Raw genomic sequence first — 12,179 nt, 5'->3', positions numbered from 1 at the left:
TGGAACTTATGGATCTTAAGTGGAACATGGAAATGATTTTGAGAAAAGTGAAGAAATTTATGCAAAGAACTGGTAAGGATTTACCCGCGTTGAACAAGAAAATTGGGTTTGATAAGTTGAAAGTCAAGTGCTTTAACTGTCAAGAATTTGGTCACTTTGCGAAAGAGTGTGATAAACCGAAGAAATAATATAATGGACCGCGAAATTCTAACAAAAAAGGTGATAATGCTAACAAACCGTCTGGTAGTAACCTGTTTGCTTCGGGATCACATGCCTTACTTTCTGCTGCTGATGGAACTGATTGGTCTCAATGGCTATTATGCAATGAGAATCAAGCAAACTTGGCTATGTTTGAGATGCATGAAAGACCTCAAGATTCAAGTGGGAATAAATTTTCATCTAACAATGACACTGATTCAGACTCTGATGATTCCTGTCATATGCAGCCAACCACATTTACTTGCATGGCTAAGATCGATGAGTTTAGTTCTTCTTCTTTTAATTCTATTAAGTTTTCTGCTACTATCCCTTGTGTTGCTTGTGAGACAAATAAGCCTAAGTTAGAAACTTTGAAAACACATAATGACAGTTTGGTAAAAGAAATTGCTTCACTTAAGGATACTTGTAAACAATCATTAGAATCTCAAATGAGATCTAGGGAGAAAATTAAAGCATTGTCTGTTAGTAATCATGATATCAAAGCTGATAACAGAACTTGAAACTAAAAATGAGGTTCTTGAGTTGAAGAATAAATTGGGCAAATTTAGAAATTCATCATTTTTGCTAAACGAAATTATTGAAGTATCAAGCAAAAAGATTCAAAGAAAGGTGTAGGTTTTGTTGAAGTGCCACCACCATTTCATAATGGAAATGAGGAAACTGTTGTTGAAACAAAATCTAAAATTGCTAAAAATGGCAATGTGAATGTTCAATCTTCATCACAAAAACCTCATATTCAAAGAAAAAGGTCTTCATTAAAAATAATGTTGAGAAAGTAATCGTTGAGGATGTATTTGAACTGGATGTTGTAGACAAAAATCAGGACATTCCACGTTCAAATCACATTCTATGTGAACTTCATGAATTTGAGGAGGTTGTGTAAGGTTCAAATACAACTCAAGTGCAAAAGGAAAAACAAGTTAAGGTTAAATCAAAGAAATCTAAAAAACCAAAGATTCGGATGAGGATTTGCTGTGTTTTGTCAATCCTCCAGTTTCAGATTCTTCAACTAGACGTGTGTTTAAGCTAAAAGGAATTAGCAAAGTTTTCACTGAGAAAGACATTCCACTTAATCTAATCAAGCCTGAGTTGATTGAAAGCGTCTTTCATAATGAAACTTCCAAGATTCAAAATCTTGAATAAGAATTTGTGAAATCTAAGACATCAAATGTTGTGAATCCTTTAGTAAAAGCATAAAAATTGTTAAAATCCGCTAAAAAGGTTCAATTTGTAAAATCTCATGGAACTGATTCATTGCAAAGTTTTTCTAATTTTTCAAATCTAGATTTCTACATGAAAAGGAAATCTGTAACATTTGATGACTTAGATAATGGTCTAATTGCTGGAGTTTATCATCAATCTTCGGTTTCACATGTTTCTGTACCACCTCACTGTGAACGTGCTGATATGAGAACTTGCTTTCTCTGTGGTGAACAAGGTCACGTGGTCAGAAACTATGGATTGAAAAAATCTCAAAATCTTCACCCATTTATCAAGGAACAATCTAAACCCATTCCTGTGATAACCGGGATTTTGAAAAGACCAATGTCTTTTGATGATGAAACTCACATTATGTTTTCTGATGTGAATCCTCGAAAAGCGATTCATGTTAATGAAAAATCAGTTAATGTAAAACAAAAGTTTGTCCCAACTGAGCCTATTTGTAAAAACGTGAATACAAATGTAGTTCAAGCTGCCTATTTAAGACAAAAGTCTAAACGACCTGTGACTTATTCACAAGTTCCTGAACAACGTTTGAATTCTGTTAATTTTGACTCAACATGTGAAACTTAAAAGGTGCCCAAGACTGAGGCCTGGGCTGCCTTTTTGAACTGATCACTTTATGTTTGTGTGAAGGGTTTATCCAAGACTGTGTCTGGTGAAAACTGGATCATAGAGAGTGGATGCTCTCGTCATACTACCGGCAATATTGATCTTCAAACAAATGATAAATATATTCAAGGGGGATATGTTGCTTTTGCAGGAAATTCGGGTGGTATTATAAAGCAAGAAGGTGATGTTTCAAATGGGCATATCACGTTAGAAAAAGTCAACTACTGTGACAAAGTTGATCATAACTTATTGAGTGTGTCACAAATTTGTGATAATAAGTACACTACTGTATTTAATGACAAGGAATGCATTATCCTTAAACCGGGATATGTCATTCCAGAGGATATGGTTGTCATGCGGTCCCCTCGATCGAATGATATTTATGTTTTGAACATGAGCTCTAAGGTATCCACTTCTGTTGAGACGTGTTTTGTTTCTAAGGCAACTGAAAAGGACACGATTTTGTGGCATAAAAGGATGGGTCATATTCATGTTCGAAAGATGAATTATTTAATGGCTAATGACTTGGTCGAAGGTGTTTCCTTGAAACACTTGAAGTTAACTGACCATTGTATTGCCTGCAAGAAAGGCAAACAGAAGAAGGAGTCACACCCATTTAAGTTAATCAATACCATCGACACTCCACTGGAACGACTTCATATGGATTTGTTCGGTCCTGTGAATTGTTCCAGTATCACTGGTGATTGGTACTGTTTAGTTGCCACTGATGACTATTCAAGATATTCGTGGGTTTTATATATGAGTTCAAAAGATCAAACACCCATTCTGATTCAAAATCTAATCACTAAGATTGAATCACTGTATAAGTTGAAGGTGAGACGTATTCGATGTGATAATGGTACGGAGTTCAAAAACAATGTATTGAATTTCTTTTGTATTCAGAAAGGAATTCATCGAGAATACAGTGCTCCGTATGTACCTCAACAGAATGATGTGGCAGAAAGAAAGAAGAGAACACTGATTGTAGCGGCTCGAACATTGCTTGCGGATTCTAAGCTTTCGGTTTAATTCTGGAACGAGGCTGTGAATACTGCGTGTTACACGCTTAATCGTGTTTTAACTGTGAAAAAGCTTCAAAAGGCTAGTTATGAACTTCTGAACAAGATAAAACTAACTTAAAGTATTTGGAACCATTTGAGTGTCCTTGTACTATGTTGAAGAAAGATGCAGGAAAATTTGAAGAAAAGACAATTGAAGGTTACTTTTTAGGTTACGCATCACCTAAGAAACGTGTATTTAATTTACTTCAGGTTGTGTTGAGGACTGGTATCATGTTGATCGCCAAAGGTATACCACACCTCCCTGTAAGGCCAATATCTTATTTAATATTTTTCCATTTAAAACCTTGCTCGATAAAGTACATTTAGCATACCTTGCCCGAAAAAGTTAATTTCACAAAGCATGCTTGGTATAACGTATTTTAACAACGATGCTCGTTCCAGAATATGTTCAGCAATTATAAAGTTTAAAATAAATCTAATAGAGTAAAATGAAGGAAGCTTACTCGAAATACAAGATTGCTCGAGAAATAAATCACAAGTCAAATAATCAAGTATAAATCATCAAAATAGGCAACCTTGCTAGGAATCAATTAAGACACCCAAAAATAACAACTTAGAAATATTTATAATTATCAACATTGCTCGAATTTCTGAATAATACAAACTGTGCTCGAAAGTGCTTAATCAGTTCACAAATATGCAGTCAAGTATACTTTGAAACAAAGTATGCTAGAAAAGGACTCTAAACACAAAGTGTACTCGAAAAGTAAGGTTTTGAAATTACCAAGTATATTAGGAGAACACTTGAAGATTTTTAAAGTGTGCTCGAAATATAAAGTGTGCCCAGAAAACAAGATTTGCCCGAAAACACTTGTAATTTCAAAGAATCACATTCACATTCATAAAGTATGCTAGATAAAGACATATTTCAAATACGACAGTTAAGTTTACTCGAAATAGACATATAAATCATATTCAAGCAGATGTCACAAAATTATCAAGTATGCTGGACAAAACTAACCTTCAGAACATCTAAGTTTACTTAAAAGCTAAGAAGTATCAAAGTGTACTCGACAATATATGAATAAGCTATTACTGAACCTCATAAGGCTTGCTAGAATGAGTTTAAACAGTCAATCAAAACACCTAAGTTTGCTAGAAAGTTTAAAAACACTAAAGCTTGCTAGAAATAACATATTCAATAATTAAGCTTGCTTATAATGATCAAAACAACCTATAAAATAGTTAAGTTCGCTAGAAAGTTCATAATACATCACAGCTTGCTAGAATCAGCATAATCAAAACATATTCAAACATCAAGCTTGCTCAAAAGAATAAAACTTCAAAGATAACAGTAAAGTGTACTCGAAGTTTGTAAAAAAAACAAAGCATGCTCGAATAAGATAAAATTTGACAGAATCATCTAAGTTTGCTCGAAAAGGTTGAAAATCATTAAACCTTAATCGAAAATACATATTCAGACCTTTTGAAGGTAAAATGCAACTCTTTTTGTCTTAAACCAAAAGTCAAATAATTTTATCATTAACTATCATTGTTTAAGAGGAAATGGTGCATTAAGAGATCAAACTTCAGTTATCTTTCCTTTCAAATCATTTTCTTAGTTAGTATGAAAAGATCTCAACATGGGATCATATTGACTAAGTTGCTTCTCAATATTTCATTCTCAGTATTATTATGACAGTTTCGACAGGTTATCAGCAGGTCTGGACTTAGCATGAATTTCTTTTCTTTGGTGATATGATTTAGGTTCATTTAAGATGCATAATACTAAATGGATAACCCATATTGCTTTCTGATGCTCCATATATATTCTCAAGGCTTATTTTGCTTTCTCCAGATCACCCTGAATTGACTCCGACCCCCTGATATTTGGTTAAAATTATTAATGACATAACTTAATTTTTTTTGGTAACGTAAGATTGTGAACATATATATCAACATTGTGTTGTATAATCAGTACGTTTTGTTCACTTTTGTTCTTTGTCATTTTCAAATAAATACTTTATTTTGGGGACCAAATACCAACAGGCTCGTGTATGACTGTATATTTACTTTTTTGCCTATCATTCAGAAAGATGTATATTGGAACATGCATAGACAACAATGTAACTCCACATTAAGTTTAGCAGTTTTTTTATGTTTATATCACCTTAGATTTTACACATCATGGGAAAGAAACCATACATGTTAATGACTACACTATGTGTCTTTTTAACCTATTAAATCCATATGATTGGCCAAATAGTCAATGTACTATCATTTCCCAAAAGGGTTGGATCAATTTTTATTGAAAACCTGTTCTTAAGCTTCTATAAAGCTTGAACTAAATAATCTTATCATATTTTAGCACCATTAATCAACTTTCTCTGTTTTTTTCAAAAATGTTTTAAGCAAAATTCATTTGAAAATTTCGTCTAAGCATGCAATTTTGACATAAAAGCACATTTTGACTCTAACAGAAAGTAAACATATTCAAATCACAATCATGATATCATCAAAACAGAAAGACTTCACAGAAAGCATAGTCTAACATATCCTAATAACATCATCATTAGATTAAACATCTTCAAAACCATCATCAATATATCAGATAAGCACACATGCATATTAGTCATTCTAAGCACTTATCATGACATCACACATAATCACTGATCATTAACCTAAGAAATAAAAATGCCTAAGTTATACAGATAATCAATTAAGCACAAATCAGTGACCATCAAACAGTAACATATTCAAACATACACAACAATCAATTAGACCATTTATAGACATAGTCAATTAGCACATAAACACACACATCATTAATCAGACCTCATCTGGGTTGATCATTCCCAATGCTTTCAGAAGAAAGTGGAATCTGGTTATATCAAGTGGTTTGGTGAACAGGTCAGCCAAATTATCACTTGTGTCAACTCTTTTCATCTCAATTAGACGTTTTTCATTACAATCCCTGATGAAGTGATGTCTGATTTCAATGTACTCGGTCTTAAAATGTTGAACTGGATTCTTAACAATGAAAAATGCAGCAGTATTATCAATGAAAATTGGAGTGTTCAAGAAATTCATACCATAATCCAGCATTTAATTCTGAATCCATAGAACTTGTGCACAACAGGCAGACGCAACAATGTACCCAGCTTCAGCAGTTGAGATGGACACTGTAGTTTGTTTCTTGAACTGCCAAGACACTAGCCTATCTCCCAAAAATTGACATCCACCAGAAGTTGACTTTTTGCTCATGTTGCAACCATCATAATCACTGTCAGTGTAGGCAATGAGATCAAAGGAATGGTTCTTTGGGTACCATATCCCCAAATCCGGTTTTCCCTTCAAGTTTCTAAAAATCCTCTTGACATCAGTCAAATGAGAGACCTTAGGACTTGACTGAAATCTTGCATATACACATACTTCAAACATGAAATCTGGTCTAAAAGCCGTAAGATAGATCAAGGATCAAATTTTGGCTCTATATTCATGCTCATCAGCAGGCTCCCCCTTTTCATCTGCTATCATTTTCTTATGAGTTTCCATTGGAGTTGAAGCTGTTTTGAATTCATGACAATTGAACTTGTTCAAAATGTCATGCACATACTTAGACAGGCATATGAAGATACTGTCAGCCTTTTGTTGAACTTGCAATCCAAGAAAGAAGTTCATTTCTCCCATTAAGCTCATTGAACACTAGGATTTCATCACTTCTTCAAATTCATGGCACATTTGTTCATTTGTTGAGCCAAAAATGATATCATCAATATAGACTAGTAATAGAAGCAAATCTCTTTCTCTTTTCTTGTAAAAGAGGGTTTTGTCAATACTTCCTCTTGAGAAACCATTATCAAGTAAGTGATTAGATAACTCATTATACCAAGCTCTTGGAGCTAGATGTAGTCCATACAAAGCTTTGTTTAACTTATACACTTTTTTTAGGATAATCAGGGTCCTCAAATCCTGGTGGTTGAGACATATACACTTCCTCTTCCATTTTTCCATTTAAGAAAGCAGATTTGACATCTAACTGGAATACCCTTATATTCTTTGATGCAACATAGGCTAAGAAGATTCTTATTGCCTCAGGTCTTGCCACAAGATCAAAAACTTCCTCAAAGTCTATTCCTTCTTCTTGTAGGCATCCCAATGCAACAAGTCTTGCCTTGTTCTTAATCACAATTTCTCTTTCATCCCTTTTGTTCCTGAAAACCCATTTTAATCCAATTGCTTATATGTTTCTTGGTCTATCCACAAGTTCCCACACTTGTAAATCTCTGAATTGAGCCAACTCCTCTTGCATTTCCTTTACCCAACAATTGTCTTTCAATGCTTGAACAATGTCCTTCGGTTCAATTTGAGATAGAAAGCAGGAGTACAAACAAAATTTTGCAGATTCAGATGCACTTCTTGTAACTCTTTCATTAATATCTCCAATGATGTTCTCAGATGGATGATTTCTTTCAACATAAGAGGATTGAAAAATCACATTAGTACACATAGTCGAGTCAAGATTTGATTCATTGAGATCTGGTTCATCAATGATCAAATCAGTTGTTGCATCATGAAACTCTGGTGCTTCTTCATTGTTCTGTTGTGAGGTAGATGCACCATTGTTTCCCATATTCAAACTTTGAAATAAATCTTCAAATCTTGCTTCCCTTGCAGCTCGTCTTTGCACTTCATCATGGTTGCTAGGATCTTCTTCATTCAGGACTTGATCACCATGAACTACCTCATATAAATTACCATTCCTTGGAGCCATCATCATAATCATAACTGGAAGGATTACAAAGTCAGGTTTGGGAATAAAGCAATGAGAGTCATCAAACCCTACCTTATAACCTTTATCAAACATTTGTGAGATGCTCAAAAGGTTATACTGCAATACTTCTACATAAAATACATTACCAAATGCAACTTTTCCATTTGTTAAGATCCCTTTGCCCATAATTTTTCCACCATTTTCATCACTCCCAAATGCAACTGGGCCTTCAAACTTCTCTTCATAATTAACTAGTGACCTTTTGTCACATGTCATATGCCTGGAACATCCAGTGTTCATAAACCATACTTCATTGACTGGTGTGGACTGTTCCTGCACATATCAAAGAAAATGATCAGTTTGGTAATGAAATGCATGCTGAATCAACTTGCAATTCATCATTGACACGGACAAGTGTTGCATTAGGTTTAGGATCTTCATAAACTATATCGCAACATCAGACAATTGGACTTTTCATATATGGAATTATACTTTTGCACTCTTGCACCACATAATCTCTTTCAATTAAAACATTTCTCAAATATGTTGCTTTTGACATTTGAATTTCATTCCTTGGTATCCAAAGAAAACCATGAGGTTGAAATCCATTTTTCATTAAAAACTTTTCATCACCATTCAATTTTCTTGACTTCGTTATTGAGAACCCACTCTTTTTACTTTTCATTTCATCTCTTGGTGATTTTTCAGAGCCATTAGACTTCACTAACTTGGTGTCATTCTTTGGAACAATCCTAATTGGTTGTGTATTCATTTTCATCACCAAATTAGGTTTGTTGTGTGCATTGTTCCTTTTCACTTGATTCCCAGAAATACCTTTTAACTTCTCATCAACTGTCACATTTTCTTTCTCATTCTTCTCAACCTTTGGATCAGCACCTTTCACATCCACTTCCTCACCTTTCTTCCCTTTTCCCAAGTATACATCATACATCTTCTTATATAGGCTGAAATCCTATCCAAATTTGGTTCCATTGAGAACATGAAATTGTTTGAAAGTGAATCTCTCATGGCAGGAATCAGTATGGTGACCATACTCATTATACTTTTTGCACCATACTTTTCCCTTGAAACTTTCATGTGTACTCCCTTTCTTGAATCTCTCACTTGGTCTAGGTGGTTCAATTCCAAGTGTTTTTTGAGTTTTGAACCCGTCAAAGTCAATGGAGAAAGGCACAAATTCGTCAATTTGAATGTCTTGCCTCACCACTTTACGTTTAACAAATTTGATCTTTTCCAATCTCATTGGCTCATCATTGAGACTTCCTTTGTGTCTTGACTGCCTTCTCTCATACTCTTCCATGGTTTCAACTTCTCTAATGTTAAATAACTCTTGACTTGAGAAAACAGGGTACACTGGAATGAATTGATCACTTTCAAATTTTTCTTTAAGCATCCTTTTATCATTGATCTTGATCTTCCTTAGAATTTCTTTGCTTGGTGGCTTTACACAATTATAAGTCACCTTTGACCTCTTAGACCCTTCACATATATCAAAATGACGCATGTTCCCTTCTAATTTGTTCATTATGTTTCTTCATCTTTGGTGTGAGATGTGTTAATAAATGTAGTTTGTCAATGGAACTTGGTTTTCCATTTCTTTTGCTTTTGGTATCATCATCACTTAACTATTCATCACTAGGATCTCTCAAATCGTCTACATTTAGACATTCTTCATCAAAATCATCTTCTGATACTTGAATTCCTATTGACCTCTCATCTTTCAACTCTTATTTCACAACAAACTCTCCATCTTCATTCACTTCTACCATTTTTTATTTTTGAATGAATTCCTCTTTATCTTGAAAAACATCTTTGAAGTATTTCAGATATGCTTCCCTCTTCTATTTATCAATTATCAAATAATAGTTGTTGTTGAAAGGTGGAGGAACAACATTATACTTGTCTTTTTCTTTAATCTTGTTCAAAATGCTATAAATATTACCAGTTGACACCAAATTATTTAAGAAATCATTTTCAACTTGGAGTGTTGTATACCTCACTTTCTCTTCTACTACCATCTTCTTCAAGCCTTCAATCTCAGTCACATATCTTGACTGAATTCTGTAACTATCCATACAATCTTGTTCAAGGCTTTGAATTCTTTCTTCATATGTAACGTCACTTGATTGATATACATTCAACATACTTTGTTTTCTGAAGCATTCACTATCAAGATTTCCTATTTTCGCATTCAAGGATTCAATGTTTTAAAGCAATTCAGATATTGAGTGTGAGTGTACTTGTGATGAAGATGATCCAAATTTATTTTCAACTTTAGCCACAAATGCAACATTGGCCTTGCTTATGTCATCAACATGATCACTCCAATCAAAACCATCTTCTTGTTGAGCAAAAAGTGCCACATTTCCTTGGTTTCTAGGCTGGTTCTGATTGTTTCTTTTGGTGTTGTTGGGAGCATTTGGAGGATTTTGGTTGTTGTTTATCTGGTAGTTCTGATTCGGAGGTATAACCTGCTGATTGTTTTGTTGTGTCTGCTGGTAGTTGTTGTTAAAGTTGGGATTATTCTTGAAGTTGTTGTTGTAGTTTCTTGGTTGGCTTGCTGATTTTGGTATTGGTTCCTTGCTGCTGATTATGATATTGATTACCTTGGAAGATTCATGGTTGATTGCATTCTCTTGCAAAGTGTCTTGGTTGTTGGCAGTTATAGCATATTGATTTAGAGTTGTCAAACCCAATTCTCTCATTAGAACTTGATACAAGAGACCTCCCAGTCCTATTGAACAATCTATTACTTCTAAAAGCCAGCATTGCAGCCGGCCACTTCAAGTCCATGTCTTCAAAATCATCAGCATCAATTTGTTCTAAATCATCTGGAATATGACACTAGTGTGGATCATGTTCTTGGCTACAAAGGCATTATAGGAATCTGTGAACATAGAAAAAAAGGCTTGACATTCACTTTCTTGACCACCATCTCCACCAACATAAGGTGAATGTCCACTAGCCATAGAGACACAATCATTATCATCAATGAGTTGGGCATTAAACCTTCCTTGACTACTTGAGCTACCACCAACAAAACCTTTTGGTGTATCAACACCATGTTCATTTTGTTCCTCAATAATTGGAATTTGTTGTTGGTTTTTCACAGACATGTTTCCTATAGGAGCAATGAGTGCATTTGACACTTGGAAACAAGGCTTGTATCCTTTTATCATCTCATTCTCTATCATTTCATTTTTAGCAGCCTGATGAAAACATACCACATCATCAAGTTTCAATTCTTCATAGTTTGGTTTCTGTCTGATGAACTTGCTCGTTGTGTACCATTCTTTAGACATAGAGGACAGTAACTTTGTGGTTAAAGCCAAATCAGTAACCACATAGTCAGTAGTTCTAATTTCATTGACTATGGAAAGGTATCTTTCCAAAATTGACTTCAGCCTCTCACCATCCTTGTATTTGAACCTATCAATCTGCTGCTTAAGCCTGTCCTTCTTGATTTTCTTTAATTCAGAATTGCCCTAAAACATTTCGAGAATGGCATCATACATGGCTTTTGCAATGGCATGGTGAGCCACCTTAGTCGGAATTTCCCAAGACAGACCCAATTTTAACAAAGCAAGAGCTCGGTCATCCACCTTTCTCATTCTTGCTTTCATAGCTTGGTTTGCATTTGTTCCATCAGGCACATATGGTCCATTCTAGATGGAATTCCACATTTCAACATCATTGTAGAAAACTGCAGCTTCAAAGAGAACTTTCCACTTTATGTAGTTTTCCTGTCAATATAACCTTAGAATTTTGTTAGTTGAGATCTCTTGCTCGTCGTAACCAGACATTATTTTGTGATTTTAAAAGGTTTTGAAAAACAGAGACAAAAATTGATAAACTTAAACAAATTTTAAGATTTTCTTAAAAAAAATTAATCAGATCTGTAGATAAAATCTTCATGATCTGATGAATCAGGTCAGATTAGAGCAAGATCTAGAATAAAAATTAAAACTTTTGTTTAAAAGAGAGAAAGAAAATACCCAAATATGAAGAACAGTGTAGCTGACGTCATACTTCATTGAAATAGTGTCCTGCTTACGTCATCCTTCTTCTTCTATAGATCTGCAACAGTTCTTGACCTTAATAGCAGCAAACAGCTCTGATACCACTTGTCGGTCATTCTTAATAGGATATATCAGTCACAAATATGTCGCAACCCACACTACAAAGTGTTGACAATAAGGTTAATGGCCTACTATATAAGGTAAGAACAATAGTATGTTTGCGGCGGAATCACTAACACACTATCTGTTGCACAATAAATACTAAAGTAACACACACAAACATTAACTCAA

This window comes from Bidens hawaiensis, unplaced genomic scaffold (genome assembly GCF_021521415.1).
Source record: "Bidens hawaiensis isolate Kalapana, Puna unplaced genomic scaffold, B.hawaiensis_p1.1 tig00002265_1, whole genome shotgun sequence".
Taxonomy (NCBI): Eukaryota; Viridiplantae; Streptophyta; class Magnoliopsida; order Asterales; family Asteraceae; genus Bidens; species Bidens hawaiensis.
This window is presented reverse-complemented; position numbering follows the sequence as displayed.